The sequence below is a fragment of the Triticum aestivum genome, chromosome 4A (assembly GCF_018294505.1).
Source record: "Triticum aestivum cultivar Chinese Spring chromosome 4A, IWGSC CS RefSeq v2.1, whole genome shotgun sequence".
Taxonomy (NCBI): Eukaryota; Viridiplantae; Streptophyta; class Magnoliopsida; order Poales; family Poaceae; genus Triticum; species Triticum aestivum.
In genome coordinates, this window is record NC_057803.1 from 408,237,463 (window position 1) to 408,259,320 (window position 21,858).

A 21,858-nucleotide genomic window follows, 5' to 3' on the forward strand; every position below is an offset into this window, starting at 1 on the left:
GTTAAGGGCCGAACAAGCCGCGCATTGCGAGAGCAAGGAAAAAATAGCCAAGATGGTTGTAGAGTTAAAAGCTGCTGCTGACCGTTACCAGCTTCTTGAAGAAGAAAACTGGGCGAAGGCGGCAGACCTGGAAAAGGCCCGGGTGGCTGCCAAGGAAGCCCGCTCCCAAATTAGAGCGACGAAGGAGGAGCTGCATCAAGCTGCGGATATTGTATCCGGGAAGCCCTTCTTGTTGCGGACTAACTACGGGAATCTGAAGTATGCACCTCTGGACCGGCTATGGAGTTCTGCGGATGCCTGCGTGGATTTGGCTGCAGGTGCTGCTGATGCGGCCGAGTACTTCATGGATCGGAAAGATCACGAAGTGGAAAAACTGTTTTGGTCACAGTTTCATGCTCCAGCCTGTCCGCTGCGGTTGAATGACCAAATGGCCGAGTGGGCCGAGCTCCATAGATTATCCGGACTTGCCATGAGGTCCGTTGTGGATCATCTGTGGCCGAGAGGGCCAAGGCCGAATAGCTACTTTGGCTTAGTGCAACAATTCCTTGGTGATGTGCCACACATCGATGCTGTAAAGAGGTCGGCGTGCATAGAAGGCTCGCGGATGGCCCTTGCCGGTGTCAAAACATACTAGGCGGAGATGGATGCCACCACTGTTGCAGCACAGGGTTCGGCCATAGGCCGAGTGGCTGCCGAGCACTACTTTGAAGAAGTTCTTGAAGGCGCTCGTTCGATAGAGGCTCAGTGCTCGAAGAATATTATGTTTGAGTGACATGTATTCCCATTGTAAAAACAATGTTTTATTGAGTTCATCAAGGCTGTATTTATACTTTTGCCGGAAAGTACTATGATGCCTCCTGTGCGGCCGTTTATGTATATATGTATATAACCTGAAAGATGGCAGTCGTCGGCTTCAGCCCCCATGCATATAATGCGGGGGTGTTCGTAGAAGGGGCATGTTCACACTTGATCCAACGTCTTCGTCCATTAAGGAGGTGATAGCGCAACGAACTAGGCAATCGGACTATAATGCTTTAACACTTTCACTTAGCCAGAGGAGTTTGACAGTGGGGCTACTATATAGCCCCTAGTGGCTCCGCACTCATTCGAATTCGGGGTGCCTACATGCCTGGCCGGGAAATGGCCTTCGTTAAGGCGGAGGAACCCCGAAGATTCCGGTAGGTCATCGAGTGGTTGACCAGTCTCACGCTATATCATGAAAGTCAGTTTTCGGCTTTCTCTACTGAGGTGCTCGTCCAGATGAACCAGGGCACAATTGCAGTAGTTCTCCTGGTGCCGCCTTAGCTGATAGAGCGGAACGTAAGGCAGCAAAACACAGGAGCCAGGAAAACCCAACATTTGACCAAAGACATGATTTGGAGATGATGCATATAAGGCCAAACTCGCGATGCCGAACACTCCCTAAGGTATTCGGTCTTTATGGTGGAAACCGGGCTTAAGCAGTGCCCTTTGTAATTAGCCCCTGATGTCCAGGTACATGCAATATTCTGACGTGGCCACATGCCAATACGTCAGCATCCTTCTCAATTGTACCGAGAATCCGGGGGATGTATATCAACAAGAGACGTAAAAAAGGTTTATGCAGGGTCTTAATCTAAAAAGAATCCTTGGAACGCGTCCCTGCTGCACGTCTGCGCCTGTGTCTCCGTTGTGCCATATCCTGGACGGGTGTAGCATGATGGTCATCTATAAAAGAGAGGAGCTTAGTAGAAAAGTTGTCGTGCAAAAGGTAGGTTATACTAAAGAAACCATGTACAGTTCAAGATGAGTAAAGTTGAGCTTAATTGCCACTTGTTTGCACGCGTTGAGCCCCTTGTATTGTAATAGGGGTATAGCCATCAAACCTATATCAATTACATATAGTTGCACCGGACTCGTCTAACCGCGTCCGTGGTCTTAACGACCCGTTAGATGCTTAGTTGGTGAGGCCGTTTAGTGTGCGGCTGCCAAGGCAGCTGCACGGTCTTCCATGCGCAAGGAGCGCTCAATATTTCCATTTTCTGTAATGATGCCGCGTGGACCGGGCATCTTAAGCATGAGAGAAGCGTAATGCAGTATTGCGTTAAAGCGAGCGAAAGCTTCACGTCCGAGTAGTCCTTGATAGCCACTTTGGAACGGAGCGATGTGGAAGGTTAACTTTTCACTGCGGAAGTTATCGGGAAAACCGAATATAACCTCTAGTAGCAGGGAGCCCGTGTAATGGGCTTCTGGGCCTGGCGTTACTCCTTTAATGGTAGTATTGCTATGGCTGATTCTTGTTGGGTCTATCCCCATTTTGCGGACTGTGTACTGATATATCAGGTTTAGACTGCTGCCGTCGTCCATCAGGACTCGTGTGAAGTGGTATCCGTCAATTATTGGGTCTAATACCAAGGTAGCCCATCCTGCACGCCGGATACTTGCCTAGTAATCCCGATGGTCGAAGGTGATCGGTTGGGACGACCAGTGGCGGAACTCCGCGATGATAGGCCCTGGGGCATGTGTCTCTAGGAGTGCCACTTTGTTTCTCCCCTTTGTCACGTGTAACACGTTTACTGTTTTGACTTCTAGTGGGAATTTCTTCTGTTCCCAGTGCTTTGCTTGCGAGGCTTGTCCTCGTCTTCGCTTGGTGTATCCTGCCCCTTATGTTCGGCGTTGAGCTTGCCGGACTGCTTGAAGACCCAACATTCTCTATGGGTATGATTTGCAGATTTATCGGGGGTGCTATGGATCTGACATATTTGGTCCAGAATCTTGTTTAGGCTGGACAGTTCATCTCTGTTGCCTTTGGAGGGAAGCTTTTGCTGACCTGGCCGAGAGCTTCTGAATCCGGCGTTTACCACCATGCTCTTCGAGTTGTCTTTTTTATTCCGGCGCTTGTTTTTGCTGCGTCGTGTTTTCCCATTTCCGTCCCTGACTTCGGATGTACTTGCGTCGCTGGTGCTACATCGGGCTAACCAGCTGTCCTCGCCCGTGCAAAAGCGGGTCATGAGGCTTGTTAATGCTGCCATTGTTCTCAGCTTTTCTTGGCCGAGGTGTCTGGCAAGCCATTCGTCTTGAACGTTGTGCTTGAAAGCTGCTAAGGCTTCGGCGTCCGGACAGTCGACTATTTGGTTCTTTTTAGTGAGGAACCTGTTCCAAAGCTTTCAGGCTGACTCTCCGGGATGTTGAGTTATATGACTTAAATCGTCTGCATCCGGTGGTCAGACATAGGTCCCTTCAAAATTTACCCGAAAGGCGTGTTCGAGCTCTTCCCAGCTTCCAATGGAGTTTTCGGGGAGGCTTTTAAGCCAGTGCCGAGCTGGCCCTTTGAGCTTGAGGGGTAAGTACTTGATGGCATGGAGATCGTCTCCTCGAGCCATATGGATATGGAGGATGTAGTCCTCAATCCAGACCCCAGGGTCTGTCATTCCATCGTACGCCTCTATGTTTATGGGTTTGAATCCCTCTGGAAATTCATGGTCCAGCACCTCATCGGTGAAACATAGGGGGTGTGCGGCACCCCTGTATTTGGGTGTACCGTAGTGTTGGGATGTTTGTTGTGTTGCATTGCATCCTGGAACGCGCTTGCGTGGCCCGTAGATGGATCTGGTTGCGCCGTCCTTTTGATGCGAGCCCTCACGTGGATCGCGTACTGGCTTATGTGCGGTGTTGTTTGCCGCTCTATGTTGTCCACGAGGTCGTCTATCCGACCGGATGGCCGTTTTGTTTTTTGGCTGCGGGGGATCTAAGGCCTCCTCATCGAATTCAGGTAACAACTTTCGCTTCGGGTAGCTCTTGGTGTGGCGATTACCGCCGTACTTCGCTGCAGTGTTGAGTACTTCACTCCATCTGATTCTGAGTGTGTCTTGTGCAGCCCTGAGCCTTTGCTTCTGCTTTTTCAGACTCCTTGTAGTGGCAACAAGCCTTTGATGGGCATTCTGTTTCTCCGGGTGCCTGTCCGGTGTGATGTCGTCCGGACTGTTATCTTCGACAGAGTCGGGTTGTTCGGTTTGATTATCCGTGTTGCCGTGGTCGGGCGATGGTTCACCCTGCTCTATCACTAGGTCTATATGATCGCTGTTTCTGCCGAGGCGGGATTTGTGTAACGCCCTCAATGCGGCTATATCTCCCACGTGTCGAAGCACGACTTAGAGGAATAACCGCATTGAAAGCAATGTCGCAAGTGAGGTAATCTTCACACAAACCATGTAATACAATAGGGGAAAAAGATACATAGTTGGCTTACAATCGCCACTTCACACAATTACATGAATAAAGCATTACATCATCCAAATACAATCAAGGTCCGACTAAGGAACCAAAATAAAAGAAGACTACCCCAAATGCTACACAGATCCCCGATCGACCCCAACTGGGCTCCACTACTGATCAACTGGAAAACGGAACAACATAAAGAACACGATCTTCATCGAGCTCCTCCTTTGAGCTTGGTTGCGTCATCTGCACGGTTCAACGACACCTGCAAGCTAGTTTTGGAAGTATCTATGAGTCACGGGGACTCAGCAATCTCACACCCTCGCGATCAAAACTATTTAAGCTTATGGGAAGGGTAAAAAGGTATGAGGTGGAGCTGCAGCAAGCGACTAGCATATATGGTGGCTAACATACGCAAATAAGAGCGAGAAGAGAAGGCAAAAGCACGGTCGAACAACTATGATCAAGAAGTGATCCTGGAACAACCTACGTCAAGCATTACTCCAACACCGTGTTCACTTCCCGGACTCCGCCGGAAAGAGACCATCACGGTAACACACGCGGTTGGTGCATTTTAATTAAGGTCAACTTCAGGTTTTCTACAACCGGACGTTAACAAATTCCCATCTGCCCATAACCGCGAGCACGGCTTTCGAATGTTCAAATCCCTGCAGGGGTGTCCCAACTTAGCCCATCACAAGCTCTCACGGTCAACGAAGGATATTCCTTCTAGCGGGAAGACCCGTTCACGCTCAGAATCCCGGTTACAAGACATCCTCGACAATGGTAAAACAAGTCCAGCAAGACCGCCCGATGCGCCGACATCCTGATGGGAGCTGCACATATCTCGTTCTCAGGGCAACACCGGATGAACACTATGTACAGCTAAAACCAGCCCTCAAGTTTCCCCGAGGTGGCGCCACAAGTGGCTCTGTTTCGGACCAGCACTTAGACAAGCACTGGCCCCGGGGGGGGGGGGGGGGGTTAAAATAAAGATGACCCTCGGGATGTGCGACTCCCAAGGGAAAAGGCTAGGTGGCGAATGGTAAAACCAAGGTTGGGCCTTGCTGGAGGAGTTTTATTCAAGGCGAACTGTCAAGGGGTTCCCATTATAACCCAACCGCGTAAGGAACGCAAAATCCGGGAACATAACACCGATATGACGGAAACTAGGGTGGCAAGAGTGGAACAAAACACCAGGCATAAGGCCAAGCCTTCCACCCTTTACCAAGTATATAGATGCATTAATTAAATAAGACATATTGTGATATCCCAACAAGTAAACAATGTTCCAACAAGGAACGATCTCCATGTTCCAACAAGGAACAAACTTCAATCTTCACCTGCAACTAACAACGCTATAAGAGGGGCTGAGCAAAGCGGTAACATAGCCAATCAACGGTTTGCTAGGACAAGGTGGGTTAGAGGCTTGGTTCAATAATATAGGGGGCATGAAAAGCACGTGGTAGGTATCGCAGCATAGGCATAGCAAAAGAGCGAGCATCTAGCAAAGCAAAGATAGAAGTGATTTCGAGGGTATGGTCATCTTGCCTGAAATCCCGCAAGGAAGAAGAACGAGTCCATGAAGAAGACAAATGGACGAAGTCGAACGGATCCTCACAAACGCGACATTATCGGAACTAATCCGAAGAAGCAACACCGGAAAGAAGCAAAAAACATGGTAAACAACCATCACATAAACATGGCATGACGCACAATCAAGTATGATGCATGTCCGGTTTAAAGAGGCATGGCATGGCAAAGTGCACAAACAAACCCTACAAATTAAGTGGAGCTCAACATGCAACTCCGTTGCATATTGACGAAACACCACATCAATTATTTAGTTCTTTCTCGTTTAGGTACACAACAATATTAAATGTTGATTAACGTGGCAAGAGGTGAGGCATAACAAAACTACACCATCTAAACAATTTAAATGGGGCCGGATATAACAAATAACGAATCCGGTAGATCCCCATATGCCTTAGTAATTTAATGCAACAACAATTTAAACATTTTAATTGTTGTTATCATGATGCGGATGACATGAGCAAGTTTTATGCAATTTTTATTAAAAGTTGTCAAGAGCATTACGAAGCATTTGTCATCGTGGCGGAAAGAAAAGGGGTGCCACGACAATGATAACGAAAATGGTGCCACTGCAAGGTTCCGGTTCCGGTAACTCGATTGAGATACCGATGCAAAGGAGAAGTGTGCGGATGCATGCAAAAGATGGTGGGGCACTCCCGGATATCGGGTGCCCCATGAGTCGACGACGGTGACAAGGCAAAAGAGGGGCAACGTGCACCGACAATTCGAGCACGGCGCAAGCTCGAGCATCTCATACATCACACATGCATTCATTCACGGGCGGTCGTCTCGGGGTTATACCTTTGAAGCGTGCGTTATCGGAGGGGTTCGAGTTTGATGCGGTGTAGGGGAAGTAGACGTTCTCGGGACGTTCATAGTGGAAGTAGTCGTTCTCGCATGCTCTAGGGTTGAGGGTAGAGGTCCTCACGATCTCGACGATGATAGTGGTACATGTAGGCGGTAGACAAACTTGAAGGTTCCGTTACCCGGTTCTTCAGAGATGGAAGTAGTCGTACATGTTTGTTCGGAGAGGTACTTGATGACGCCAACGTCTTCGGGGCGACAGTAGTGGTACACATGAAGGTAGTCGGACTTGATTGATCCGAGGGCTCCGGACGTCGTGGTACTTGTCGAACCGGGTCTTGAGACATACTAGGCATCGGTGCCTTCGATGAACTCGGTGTGTCCAAAACATAGCAAAACAAAGTCCCGGTTGCGGTCGTGTGAATGTTCAGTGGAGACGAACTTGCAGGTCTTGCCGAACTGAAGGGGTACTTGGCGTTTTGCAATCCGATATCCAGGGTCAAACATGTAGTCGTTCTCCGCGACTCCGCGTAGTTGTTCACATCTTCGAGTTGTAGTCGAAACGAGTTCATACTTGGGTTTCCTGGAACTTGGTGGGCACGAGGTGCAGGAGAGGAAATCGGGAGGCACCGCTGGACGACAGAGACGACACGAGCTCCTGCTCCTGCGAGACTTTAGCCAGCGGCGAAACTGCTCCGGCTAGGCACGAGGAGGGGAAGTAGAGCAGGCACCAAGGAGCTACGATGGGGCAGCAGCCGGCAACAGCTCTGGTGGCTGGCGTGGTTGAGGACGGAGGCGAAGAAGCGAGGCTCGCGAGCAGAGGATGCAGGGTCGAGCCGACTCGGGCACGGAGGCAGGGGATCGGCGACTCGCGCAACGTAGGGGCGACGAGGCTCGCAGCGGAGGTCCGGGACCCGGCGCCATGGAGAAGTACGACGGCTGCAGGCACAGGTGGAGGAGGAGCTGTAGGAGAGCGGTCGGAGACATGGCGCTGCTCGCTGGCGCGAGGGGAGAGGGGCGACGGGCGTGCGGCTCCAGGGACGGCGTGGCTCGGGGCTCGCGCGCCAAGGCAAGGTGGAGGAGGATCTGAGGACGGGGATGCCGACGTGATCGCGCGCATAGGGCGGCGACAGACCGGAGAGCGGACGGCAGAGGCGGAGAGCTTCGAGCTCGGCTGCCTGAGGCCATGGAAGACGGCGACGTGGACTTGGGGGGTGTCGCCGACGCTTGGTGCGATGCAGGGCCTCGCTACTCCCCCTGGAGAGGCAAGGATGAAGGAGGGAAACAGGGAGGGGCGCTGCGAGCGAGAGAGGGTGAGGGAGAGAGCGAGGGAATCGGGGGGAGAGAGGTGGATCGAGCAGCGCGAGGCTGGCGGCGCGAGGGAAGAAGCGAGGGAGATGGGGTTATATTGGATCGGGGCCTAGGGATTAGGAATTAGGTGGGCCTGGCCTTGGAGGGCGCGTGAGGAAGGGATGCGCAGGAGGGCAGTGGTGCAGGCCTGGCCAGGGGTGCATGCCGCCTCTCTTCCTAAATATCTCTCTTTTCCCATTTAAAAAGAAAACAGAAAAGAGAAGGAAAAGAAAGAGAAGGTTGGGGTGGAAACTGGGCATGGGGATAATTTTACTGGATCGCAAAAATGATCTTGATCCAAGAAAAGTATAAATGGGCATGTACCAAGTTTGGATTGGAACTCATTTGAATTAAATTCAAATGAGTTCGAATAAGAAGTGGGCGTTAGAAAGGTCCCAAAATGTTGAGATTTTTGGAAGACCTCCGGAAAAAGATAAAAGAATTTATGGGCGAAGTTTGAGGAGCAAACTCGAAGCAGAAAAGACATGTGATTATTTGCAAGTGTGTTCATGGGTGATTCCGAAAATGGAATATTCAATATAGCTCCCTAATATCGGGAGGATATGTTATAAAGAGAATCATCTTGTGAATTCCCTCGGTTTAAATGGACCGAAGATCCATGCAATTTATTTAGTTGATCTGAGATGCAAAGATTAATGACATGATGGCATGATGACATGATGCAAATTCACATGATGCAAAGATGAATGCAATGAACCAAACAAATCACACGACGAAACCCGGAAACCCTGGAAGGCATCTGAAGCTCCGGTATTGGGGCGTCACAACACTCCACCACTACGAGAAGATCTCGTCCCGAGATCTAGGATGGCACCGGAGGGAAACAGAAGAGGAAGAGAAAAGGTAAAACTAAGTTGCTTCTTTGACAAACGAGTGAAACCAAGGAACCTTGCGAGGTTGAACAAATTTGAGAAAGAACACAACAAAGGTGAATAAGGTCAAGAACACTTTGATAGAAAAGAGGAACAAAAAACATTGGGAAAAACCTTGAGGTTGGAGGGCAAGATATATATTGAAACCACTCCGGTTAAGAAGTTAAGCAAGACTTGATAATATTAAAAGAACTTGAGCAAAAGGGTACAACACTCTGGTTAAATGGATAAGCATGAAAAGAACAAGAACCTGAGAAGAACAAAAGAAGGTTTGAATAGAGCAATATCATAATGCCTCCGGAACAGACGTGAGAATGGAATGGAATGAACGACGAGAAACAAGATCTTGAGGGAGCACGCTTACAACAAATGGTAGAACGGAGTTGTTGGAAAACCAACAACGAAAAGAATAAGCTTGATATGGTCTTTTGGAATACATCTCAAATTATGAGGTGACAACCTGCCACTCACGGGAAAAGAATTGGATTGATAAGAACAAAGAGACGAGAAACTTATTTCACCGGGAGGATACACGAAGAACTTGGATCATTTATAAGTACCATAAGTAGCAACAATCCTTAGGGAAGGCTTTAGGTGTACCATGACACAAGGTAACTCCAATGAAGAGATTGATGGATTTAAAATACCCCACTCTTAACAACCTGTGAATCATGAAACATGAATTCAAATTATCAAGAATGACATAATATCACCTCAAATGATACGGTAGAAGGAATTGCACTCCGGATTGCAAGACGAAGAAAGCTTGAACTCCTCTAAAAATAATCTTGATGAATGTTTCTAGAACGGATTAAGTCCTTGATGAACTATCATGTAGAACTCCACGAAGAACTCCGTTAAACAAAAGAATGATCAAACGGAAGGAAAGAGAAGTTCAAAACACAAAGTGAAACCTTGTAATGATTAGATGGATCTCCGTGATAATTAGAGCTTGGTACTCCGAGAAAGAAAAGATGAACAAAAGAAAATCAAGAATTTGATGAGCCTCCGAAATAAAGAATTAAATTCACTCGATGAAACAAGAATAAGAATTACATTATGCTTATCCTTCACCAATTCAAATTGATGACAGCCAATGGAATTGGCATACTACTTATTCTCGTAGAAAGGATTAAGATAGATAATGCGCAAACTTCAAGAGGCCTTCGATGATCCACCGGTAGGATTTGAATGAATGGAAGTATGATAACGTAAGAAGAGGAATCTTGAACAAACCACCGTAAGAATTGAAAATGAACGAAGTAAAGATAAAGAAACACCGGAAAGAATTAGCAAATGAGCGAAGAAGCTTGAGGGGATTTAGATACATCAGAACAAAGAGATCAAGAACTGATTAGAGGATATTTGATTGATGCACCGGTAAGATAGGAGAATGATAACCGACAGCTGAGAATGAATAAACCTGAATTGATGGACTCCGGATAACAAACTGAGAAGACTCTTGAATTACTCCGGATAGGTGAAAAGAATTCTCACAATCAAAACAATTACGAGAGGATGGCAACAAGCTAGAATCACGAATCTTGAAGAGAATGGAGCAAGATTAAAGAGAAATTCTTCTTCGGTCTTGAAAATCCGAGAATGACGACGAGAAACACCACCATGAATTATTTAGACACTCCGAAATGAAGAATGTAAATGTTGAGCCAACGATGAAAAGAATTTTGAAATATCTTGGAGAAAGACATTTGACTGATGGTAAATCATTCTTACGTCAAACTTCGAAAAGAATTTGAGAATACCTCCGAGAAAATAAGAAGAGTCAGGTAAGATCCTGGGAAAAGACCTGTGGGTTAGGGCCCACTCAAAAGAAACACCGTTGAAATGATTTAAAAGAGAGGTTGCACCGGTTGAATTAAATGTCTTGAATGAGGTGACATCCTCGAAAGATCTTGAACGAAAGCAGAGTGGAAACATGAATCTTCTGAGATATCTTCGGCACTCCGAAACAAATGAATAGCGAGGAGTAGATGATTAAGAGGTGCACCGGTATGAGAAGGTATTAAAATGAGGAAAAGATATGATCAACAAAGCTTGTATTGGATCCGCCGGAGAAGAGAAGGAGTGAAGAGTGATGAACTTGAAGCTCCGTTAGAATCTTCCTGAGAATCACTGGATAAGAACATTGACGAAAAAGAATGGAGAGACTTCACATCCATAAGATGGATGCTTGATTAAGACATCTGAATCCTTGAGGAAAAAGGGCGGGCAGGCGGGAAAACAAAGACAATTTGGAGACAGATGAAAAGAACACCATTGAGAAGAACTGATAATTGATCTTGCGGACGTTGAAAAAGAACGGATTCGCTTGAGGAGAAAACACACCGGTTTAAAAAGATTGACATGACAATCTCGATGATCAAGAAGGATTAGTATTCGCAACGGAGTATGAGAATACCATTTGGGGAAGGTATGGAATAAACACTTGACTTCGAAGCAACTCGAATACCACAACTCAAAACAAAACAAAGGATTGGCTTGCAGAATAAGCTGGAACAAACATATGACTGAGATTTCGTCCGAAGTTTTCGTGGTGGGGCCTACACGGGCTCGATCATACAACACCATCATGTACAAGGCAGTGCACATGACATACTAAGCGTCCCCGAGTCGGCATAGCCAAGGACTCTTTAAGACACAACGAGACCACTGTAAAACCAACCGTGGATAGGCGGACCATTAGACGTCGAACCCCAATTTCATATCATACATCTGTCTGAAAGATATCCTAAGAGCTACTTGAATTCCCACTTATAAACTCCCGAAATTTTCCGGTTATGCAATCAGGTGTTGGGGATACAGGGGAAGCATAATATCTCACCCAAACTAGCAAATCCTACATCCAGCTGTATCCATCCTTCAACACATTACCAAGAAACCTTCGGAAATCATTTACCTCAACCTTTGAAAAGCATCCGTTAAACTAGTTATGGCAATACTCCCGAACTCCCGCCCTAGTACTGGGTGGCGTCGAGGTTATCTCACCGACAACTGCATAAAAGAGATTTTCGATGTCGGCGAAACTAATCTCAGGTATTCCAGAACTGCAACGATAAAATTGTGACGACAACACCTCGGAGCTCAACTCCCTGGGACACTGCCACAACCCCTAAATGTCAGGAGGCACCAAGAACAATGTTCTCGTCACAAAACCATCGGAACGATTCCAAGATACCCGCGTGATCCTAAATTTTTTTTAGTGAAATTTGAGAAGAGAAGAGTCAAAACTCTACGTCAGGATGCCTTACCAGAGCGATGAAGGGACTGAGGAGTAAAAAGAATTCCTAACTCTCCGATATATATAATCCTAAATGACTCAAAACATTTTTTTTCTAGACTCAACTCGTCAGCTAATTTGATCAAGCAGTGGGGGCTCCTAAGGTCGGGGAAGGCTCTGATTACCTACTTGTAACGCCCTCGATGCGGCTATATCTCCCACGTGTCGAAGCATGACTTAGAGGCATAAACGCATTGAAAGCAATGTCGCAGGTGAGGTAATCTTCACACAACCCATGTAATACAATAGGGGAAAAAGATACATAGTTGGCTTACAATCGCCACTTCACACAATTACATGAATAAAGCATTACATCATCCAAATACAATCAAGGTCCGACTACGGAACCAAAATAAAAGAAGACTACCCCAAATGCTACACAGATCCCCGATCGACCCCAACTGGGCTCCACTACTGATCAACTGGAAAACGGAACAACATAAAGAACACGATCTTCATCGAGCTCCTCCTTTGAGCCTGGTTGCGTCATCTGCACGGTTTAACGACACCTGCAAGCTAGTTTTGGAAGTATCTATGAGTCACGGGGACTCAACAATCTCACACCCTCGCGATCAAAACTATTCAAGCTTATGGGAAGGGTAAAAAGGTATGAGGTGGAGCTGCAGCAAGCGACTAGCATATATGGTGGCTAACATACGCAAATAAGAGCGAGAAGAGAAGGCAAAAGCGCGGTCGAACAACTATGATCAAGAAGTGATCCTGGAACAACCTACGTCAAGCATTACTCCAACACCGTGTTCACTTCCCGGACTCCGCCGGAAAGAGACCATCACGGTAACACACGCGGTTGGTGCATTTTAATTAAGGTCAACTTCAGGTTTTCTACAACTGGACGTTAACAAATTCCCATCTGCCCATAACCGCGGGCACGACTTTCGAATGTTCAAATCCCTGCAGGGGTGTCCCAACTTAGCCCATCACAAGCTCTCACGGTCAACGAAGGATATTCCTTCTAGCGGGAACACCCGTTCAGGCTCGGAATCCTGGTTACAAGACATCCTCGACAATGGTAAAACAAGTCCAGCAAGACTGCCCGATGCGCCGACATCCTGATGGGAGCTGCACATATCTCGTTCTCAGGGCAACACCGAATGAACACTATGTACAGCTAAAACCAGCCCTCAAGTTTCCCCGAGGTGGCGCCGCAAGTGGCTCTGTTTTGGACCAGCACTTAGACAAGCACTGGCCCGGGGGGGGGGGGTTAAAATAAAGATGACCCTCAGGATGCGCGACTCCCAAGGGAAAAGGCTAGGTGGTGAATGGTAAAACCAAGGTTGGGCCTTGCTGGAGGAGTTTTATTCAAGGCGAACTGTCAAGGGGTTCCCATTATAACCCAACCGCGTAAGGAACGCAAAATCCGGGAACATAACACCGATATGACGGAAACTAGGGCGGCAAGAGTGGAACAAAACACCAGGCATAAGGCCGAGCCTTCCACCCTTTACCAAGTATATAGATGCATTAATTAAATAAGACATATTGTGATATCCCAACAAGTAAACAATGTTCCAACAAGGAACGATCTCCATGTTCCAACAAGGAACAAACTTCAATCTTCACCTGCAACTAACAACGCTATAAGAGGGGCTGAGCAAAGCGGTGACATAGCCAATCAACGGTTTGCTAGGACAAGGTGGGTTAGAGGCTTGGTTCAATAATATAGGGGGCATGAAAAGCACGTGGTAGGTATCGCAGCATAGGCATAGCAAAAGAGCGAGCATCTACCAAAGCAAAGATAGAAGTGATTTCGAGGGTATGGTCATCTTGCCTGAAATCCCGCAAGGAAGAAGAATGAGTCCATGAAAAAGACAAATGGACGAAGTCGAACGGATCCTCACAAATGTGACATTATCGGAACTAATCCGAAGAAGCAACACCGGAAAGAAGCAAACAACATGGTAAACAACCATCACATAAACATGGCATGATGCACAATCAAGTATGATGCATGTCCGGTTTAAAGAGGCATGGCATGGCAAAGTGCACAAACAAACCCTACAAATTAAGTGGAGCTCAACATGCAACTCCGTTGCATATTGACGAAACACCACATCAATTATTTAGTTCTTTCTCGTTTAGGTACATAACAATATTAAATGTTGATTAACGTGGCAAGAGGTGAGGCATAACAAAACTACACCATCTAAACAATTTAAATGGGGCCGGATATAACAAATAACGAATCCGGTAGATCCCCATATGCCTTAGTAATTTAATGCAACAACAATTTAAACATTTTAATTGTTGTTATCATGATGCGGATGACATGAGCAAGTTTTATGCAATTTTTATTAAAAGTTGTCAAGAGCATTACGAAGCATTTGTCATCGTGGCGGAAAGAAAAGGGGTGCCACGACAACGATAACGAAAACGGTGCCACTGCAACGTTCCGGTTCCGGTAACTCGATTGAGATACCGATGCAAAGGAGAAGTGTGCGGATGCGTGCAAAAGATCGTGGGGCACTCCCGGATATCGGGTGCCCCATGAGTCGACGACGGTGACAAGGCAAAAGAGGGGCAACGTGCACCGACAATTCAGGCACGGCGCAAGCTCGAGCATCTCATACATCACACATGCATTCGTTCATGGGCGGATGTCTCGGGGTTATACCTTCGAAGCGTGCGTTATCGGAGGGGTTCGAGTTTGATGCGGTGTAGGGGAAGTAGACGTTCTCGGGACGTTCGTAGTGGAAGTAGTCGTTCTCGCATGCTCTAGGGTTGAGGGTAGAGGTCCTCATGATCTCGACGACGGTAGTGGTACATGTAGGCGGTAGACGAACTTGACTATTCCGTTACCCGGTTCTTCGGAGATGGAAGTAGTCGTACACGTTTGTTCGGAGAGGTACTTGATGACTCCAACGTCTTCGGGGCAACGGTAGTGGTACACATGAAGGTAGTCGGACTTGATTGATCCGAGGGCTCCGGACATCGTGGTACTTGTCGAACCGGGTCTTGAGACATACTAGGCATCGGTGCCTTCAAGGAACTCGGCGTGTCCAAAACATAGCAAAACAAAGTCCCAGTTGCGGTCGTGTGAACGTTCAGTGGAGACGAACTTGCAGGTCTTGCCGAACTAAAGGGTACTTGGTGTTTTGCAATCCGATATCCAGGTACAAACATGTAGTCGTTCTCCGCGACTCCGCGTAGTTGTTCACATCTTCGTGTTGTAGTCGAAACAAGTTCATACTTGGGTTTCCTGGAACTTGGCGGGCATGAGGTGCAGGAGAGGAAATCGGGAGGCGACACTGGACGACAGAGATGACACGGGCTCCTGCTCCTGCGAGACTTCAGCCAGTGGCGAAACAGCTCCGGCTAAGCACGAGGAGGGGAAGCAGAGCAGGCAGCAAGTAGCTACGATGGGGCAGCAGCCGACAACAGCTCTGGTGGCCAGCGTGGTTGAGGACGGAGGCGAAGAAGCAAGGCTCGCGAGCAGAGGATGCAGGGTCGAGCCGACTCGGGCGCGGAGGCAGGGGATCGGCGACTCGCGCGACGCAGGGGCGACGAGGCTCGCAGCGGAGGTCCGGGACCCGGCGCGACGGAGAAGTACGATGGCTGCAGGCACAGGTGGAGGAGGAGCTATAGGAGAGCGGCCGGAGACGCAGCACTGCTCGCTGGCACGAGGGGAGAGGGGTGACGGGCGTGCGGCTCCAGGGACGGCGTGGCTCGGGGCTCGCGCGCCAAGGCGAGGTGGAGGAGGAGCTGAGGATGGGGATGCCTACGTGATCGCACGCACAGGGCGGCGACGGACCGGAGAGCGGACGACAGAGGCGGAGAGCTTCGAGCTCGGCTGCGTGACGCCATGGAAGACGGCGACGTGGACTTGGGGGGAGTCGACGATGCTTGGTGCGATGCAGGGCCTCGCTACTCCCCCTGGCGAGGCAGGGACGAAGGAGGGAAACAGGGAGGGGCGCTGCGAGCGAGAGAGGGTGAGGGAGAGAGCGAGGGAATCGGGGGGAGAGAGGTGGATCGAGCAGCGCGAGGCTGGCGGCGCGAGGGAAGAAGTGAGGGAGATGGGGTTTAGATGGGATCGGGGCCTAGGGTTAGGAATTAGGTGGGCCTGGCCTTTGGCCGGCGCGTGAGGAAGGGAGGCGCAGGAGGGCAGTGGTGCAGGCCTGGCCAGGGGTGCAGGCCGCCTCTCTTCCTAAATATCTCTCTTTTCCCATTTAAAAAGAAAACAGAAAAGAGAAGGAAAAGAAAGAGAAGGTTGGGGTGGAAACTGGGCATGGGGATAATTTTACTGGACTCGCAAAAATGATCTTGATCCAAGAAAAGTATAAATGGGCATGTACCAAGTTTGGATTGGAACTCGTTTGAATTAAATTCAAATGAGTTCGAATAAGAAGTGGGCGTTATAAAGGTCCCAAAATGTTGAGATTTTTGGTAGACCTCTGGAAAAAGATAAAAGAATTTATGGGAGAAGTTTGAGGAGCAAACTCGAAGCAGAAAAGACATGTGATTATTTGCAAGTGTGTTCATGGATGATTCCGAAAATGGAATATTCAATATAGCTCCCTAATATCGGGAGGATATGTTATAAAGAGAATCATCATGTGAATTCCCTCGGTTTAAATGGACCGAAGATCCATGCAATTTATTTAGTTGATCTGAGATGCAAAGAATAATGACATGATGGCATGATGACATGATGCAAATGCACATGATGCAAAGATGAATGCAATGAACCAAACAAATCACACAATGAAACCCGGAAACCCTGGAAGGCATCTGAAGCTCCGGTCTTTGGGCGTCACAATTTGGAGCGGCGCTTACGCCGCCGCTTTGACCGCTTCTCGAGGGAACAACCCTTCGTTGCGTCCTTCCGTTCCTCGTTGTCGTTTTCTTTGGGCGTGTCCACCATGTAAACATCATATGATGAAGTGGGCGTCCAGTGCCCTGTGAGCAGTGGTTCATGTTCGTCTCCTGCATCATCGTCCACACCGTCGATGTCTTCGAAGTAGAAGTCGAGCATGTCGGTCAAATCGTCGACAGTGGCTACTAAGTGGGTGGTGGGTGGGCAACGAATTTCTTCATCGTCCACATCCCAATCCTGCCGAACATAGTTCGGCTAGGACTCTCCTGACAGGGAGAGAGACCTTAATGAGCTCAGTATGTCGCCGAAGGGCGAGTGCTGAAAGATATCTGCGGAGTTGAACTCCATGATCAGCGCCCAGCCGGATCCGATAGGCACGGGCACAGGCGGTTCGGAGTCCGTGGCCGGGGAAGAATTCGACAGTTTGGCGCCACGACTCTCGTGAAGGGTAAGGTCGATACTTGGCTCGACCGCCGATGAAGATGCGGCCTCCGTGGCAGGGTCTATCCACCCGTCCCTGGATGGTGCAATTGGCTCCGAATTGAAGGTCGAAGTGGTCGCCGGTGCGATCTCCCGAACACTATCCGATGGTAGAGCTAAATCATGCTCATCGTGACCATGTGGCGCACTCGGTAAGGGCTCGAATCCGTTGAAGATCAAGTCTCCGTGGATGTCGGCTGTGTAGTTTAAGTTTCCAAATCTGACCTGATAGCCAGGGGCGTAGCTCTCTATCTGCTCCAGATGGCCAAGCGAGTTTGCCCGCAGCGCAGAGCCGCCGAATACAGAGATCTGTTCGGGGAGAAAAGTCTCACCCTGGACTGCATCGTTATCGATGATTGAAGGATCCATCAAGCCTAATGATGACGACACAGAGGAACTCTCAATGAAAGCACCAATGTCGGTGTCAAAACCGGCGGATCTCAGGTAGGTTGTCCTGAACTATGCGTCTAAGGCGGATGGTAACAGGAGGCAGGGGACATGATGTTTTACCCAGGTTCGGGCCCTCTTGATGGAGGTAAAACCCTACGTCCTGCTTGATTATTCTTGATAATATGAGTAGTACAAGAGTAGATCTACCACGAGATCAGAGAGGCTAAACCCTAGAAGCTAGCCTATGGTATGATTGTATGTTGTCCTACGGACTAAAACCCTCCGGTTTATATAGACACTGGAGGAGGCTAGGGTTACACAAGGTCGTTTACAAAGGAGGAGATATGTATATCCGTATTGCCTAGCTTGCCTTCCACGCCAAGTAGAGTCCCATCCAGACACGGGATGAAGTCTTCAATCTCGTATCTTCATAGTCCAACAGTCCGGCCAAAGGATATAGTCCGGCTGTCCGGAGACCCCCTAATCCAGGACTCCCTCAACGATCTTTATCGGTCAAACCACATAACAACATACGTTATTCCCTTTGTCATTGGTATGTTACTTGCCCGAGATTCGATCATCGGTATCATCATACCTAGTTCAATCTCATTACCGGCAAGTCTCTGTACTCGTTCTGTAATGCATCATCCCGCAACTAACTCATTAGTTACATTGCTTGCAAGGCTTATAGTGATGTGCATTACTGAGAGGGCCTAGAGATACCTCTCCGATACAGAGAGTGACAAACCTTAACCTCGATCTATGCCAACTCAACAAACACCTTTGGAGATACCTGTAGAACATCTTTATAATCACCCAGTTACGTTGTGACATTTGATCGCACACAAGGTGTGCTTCCGGTATTCAGGAGTTGCATAATCTCATAGTCAGAGGAATATGTATAAGTCATGAAGAAAGCAATAGCAATAAAACTAAATGATCAAAATGCTAAGCTAACAGATGGGTCTTGTCCATCACATCATTCTCTAATATGTGATCTCGTTCATCAAATGACAACACATGTCCATGGTGAGGAAACTTAACCATCTTTGATTAACGAGCTAGTCAAGTAGAGGCATACTAGGGACACTCTGTTTGTCTATGTATTCACACATGTACTAAGTTTCCGGTTAATACAATTCTAGCAAACATTTATCATGATATAAGGAAATATAAATAACATCTTTATTATTGCCTCTAGGGCATATTTCCTTCAGTCTCCCACTTGCACTAGAGTCAATAATCTTGATTACATATTAATGATTCTAACACCCATGGAGTCTTGGTGCTGATCATGTTTTGCTCATAGAAGAGACTTAGTCAACGGGTCTGCAACATTTAGATCCGTATGTATTTTGCAAATCTCTATGTCTCTCTCCTTGACTTGATCGCGGATGGAATTGAAGCGTCTCTTGATGTGTTTGGTTCTCTTGTGAAATCTGGATTCCTTTGCCAAGGCAATTGCTCTAGTATTGTCACAAAAGAATTTCATTGGACCCGATGCACTAGGTATTACACCTAGATCAGATATGAACTGCTTCATCCAGACTACTTCATCTGCTGCTTCTGAAGTAGCTCTGTACTCCGCTTCACACATAGATCCCACCACGACGCTCTGCTTGGAACTGCACCAACTGACAGCTGCGCCATTCAATATAAATACATATCCGGTTTGTGACGTAGAGTCATCCGGATCAGTGTCAAAGCTTGCATCGATGTAACCATTTACGTCAAGCTCTTTGTCACCTCCATAAACGAGAAACATATCCTTAGTCCTTTTCAGGTATTTCAGGATGTTCTTGACCGCTGTCTAGTGATCCACTCCTGGATTACTTTGGTACCTCTGTGCAGAACTAATAGCAAGGCACACATTAGGTCTGGTACACAACATTGCATACATGATAGAACTAATGGCTGAGGCATAGGGAATGACTTTAATTTTCTCTCTATCTTCTGCAGTGGTCGGGCATTGAGTCTGAGTCAACTTCACACCTTGTAACACAGGCAAGAACCCTTTCTTTGACTGATCCATTTTGAACTTCTTCAAAACTTTGTCAAGGTATGTGCTTTGTGAAAGTCAAATTAAGCATCTTGATCTATCTCTATAGAACTTGATGCCCAATATATAAGTAGCTTCACCGAGGTCTTTCATTGAAAAATTCTTACTCAAGTATCCTTTTATGCTATCCAGAAATTCTGTATTATTTCCAATCAACAATATGTCATCCACATATAATATTAGAAATGCTATAGAGCTCCCACTCACTTTCTTACAAATACATGCTTCTCCAAAAGTCTGTATGAAACCATATGCTTTGATCACACTATCAAAACATATATTCCAACTCCGAGAGGCTTGCACCAGTCCATAAATGGATCGCTGGAGCTTTCACACTTTGTTAGGACCTTTAGGATCGACAAAACCTTCTATTTGCATCATGTAAAGCTCTTATTTAAGATATTCATTAAGGAATGCACTTTTGACATCCATTTGCCAAATTTCTTAATTGTGAAATGCGGCAATTGCTAACATGATTCGGACAGACTTAAGCATCGCTACGGCTGAGAAGGTCTCATCATAGTCAACTCCTTGAACTTGTCGAAAACCTTTCGCAACAAGTCGAGCTTTGTAGACAATAACATTACCGTCAGCATCAGTCTTCTTCTTGAAGATCCATTTATTCTCTGTGCTTGCTGATCGTCGGGCAAGTCAACCAAAGTCCACACTTTGTTCTCATACATGGATCCCTTCTCAGATTTCATGGCTTCAATCCATTTCGCGGAATCTGGGCTCATCATCACTTCCTCATAGTTCATAGGTTCATCATGATTAAGTAACATGACCTCCAGAACATGATTACCGTACCACTCTGGTGCGGATCGTACTCTGGTTAACCTACGAGGTTCGGTAGTAACTTGATCTAAAGTTTCATGATCATCATCATAGCTTCCTGAACCTGATAAGATTCGATGTCTTTGTGCTCACTGTGCTAGTCCCTGGATCAACTCGCTAGCACACACAGTACTTATGAATATCAAATAACAAGTGCATCATTTACTATAACGTATGATCTAGAATTCATAAAGTATTACAAACTGAGTAGCACATAGCTAACTTTATTCAATAATAACAGCGGAAAGGTAGCATAATAAACGCTGAGTCCATCAATGCCCACTGGAGAACATGTTGAGTGAAGACTCGCGACCCTAGTGTGTTTCACTGATCATCTGAAAATCCTGCGACATAATAAGTTGCAGCCACAAAGGGTCAATACATTGAATGTATTGGCAAATCACACAATATCAATACTAGGGAAGACCCTAGTAGTAGCGCGGGTTTTCAGGCTATCAGCAGCACAGGCAGCCGCGCTACCAATAAGGTGCTACAGCTAACTATTAGTAGTAGCGCGGTCTGTACTCGCGCTGCTACTATTGAATGTATCAGCAGCGCTTTTCCGGAACGAGCTGCTATTAGGTAGCTGTAGCGATTTCGTAGCCCCGCGCTACTGCTATATCTTTCACCAATTCCACCCTGTTTCAGCTCCAATAAACTTCAATTTCCAGATACTAGGTACTACAAGATATCAATTTCATAAAGCATTATAGGTACTAGGTAGTATTCCCTTGGTTCCAAATTCCTCATCGTGGTTTTAGTTCAAATTTGAACTAAAACCACGACGAGTAATTTGGAACAGAGGGAGTACTAGATAACAATTTCATATATACTCGACATGCATCCTCAAGCAATACTAGGTGATATCGACTGATGATCATCATATGTAGTTCTAGATGATATCGACGACGATCATCATATGTAGTTCTACATGATATCGACGACAATCATCATATGTAGTTCTAGATGATATAGCCACACACACATATGTAGTTCTAGATGATATCGATGACGATCATCATCCTCAAGCCTGGGCGGTGGGTGTTCCTGATAGTAATTAGGATGGCCTGTCCAACACGAAGATTCTTGCCAACGAGGAATCTCTTCCACCCAACCGAGTTTAAGTGTG